This window comes from Octopus sinensis, unplaced genomic scaffold (genome assembly GCF_006345805.1).
Source record: "Octopus sinensis unplaced genomic scaffold, ASM634580v1 Contig15974, whole genome shotgun sequence".
In the NCBI taxonomy this organism is placed as follows: domain Eukaryota; kingdom Metazoa; phylum Mollusca; class Cephalopoda; order Octopoda; family Octopodidae; genus Octopus; species Octopus sinensis.
In genome coordinates, this window is record NW_021834038.1 from 1,381 (window position 1) to 2,500 (window position 1,120).

A 1,120-nucleotide genomic window follows, 5' to 3' on the forward strand; every position below is an offset into this window, starting at 1 on the left:
GTTCCAGTCATACTTCAAGGCGGTGCCCCAGCATGGTCACAATCCCGTGATTGAAACACGTGAGAGATAAAAATAAGTAGTTTTGCAGTATATTTAATGAATGTATTTTTAATATCGATTTCAAATTTTAGAACAAGGACAGCAAGTTCGGGGCCTGGAATTTGTGGGGTGGGGATAATCGATCACATCGACCCCCAGTGTTCAACTACTGCTTATTTTATCGACCCCGAAAGGACGAGAGGAAAAAATCGACCTCGTCGGTTTTGAACTTAAAACGTAAAGACGAACGAAATGCCGCCAAGTAGTTTGCCCGACGTGCTGACAATCTTGCCATCTCGCCACCCTATAAATATATTTTTAATAACGCCATATTTAAGATTCCACTTAATTCACTTCTCCTTTAAAAAGCTTCTTTGACTTTCTTTATTAACATATGCTTATCTTCCCAGATTTTGTAGTGATTAATATGCAATTAATTAAACACGACGACAGACACACACACACACACGCATGCGCGCGCATACAGTTATGTCTGTGTGCATATACATGCAAGTTGTTCTGGCTTGGCCAAGGCTGAGTATATTTGTTACAATGTGGTCAATTGTATCTTGGTATTTACTAGCCACTTAACCAATCGCTCTTTTCATATGTTTATATTTTAAACTAGTTTCCTGTCGTTTATCTCTGGTCTTGTACGAAATGAAGGTTTATAGATCACTGCTGTTTCTGCTTTTTGGAGCAGAACTTTCCCGAGACATGCAGTTATTTTTTCTTCAGATTTACCAGTCTTGCCACGAAGGAGGAATATTCCTGTTTTCACCGAGTAACATCCTAGATGTTGCTGTTGCGGCAGAAGCGTTAGCACGCCGGGCGAAATGCGTAGCCGTATATCGTCTGTCGTTACGTTACGAGTTCAAATTCCGCCGAGGTCGACTTTGCCTTTCATCCTCTCGGGGTCGATAAATAAAGTACTAGTTACGCACTGGGGTCGATGTAATCGACTTAATCCTTTTGTCTGTCCCTGTTTGTCCCCTCTATGTTTAGCCCCTTGAGAGTAGTAAAAAAATATATTATTGTTGTTGTTGTTATGATTATTTTGTCACAGACTAATCCTCATCTA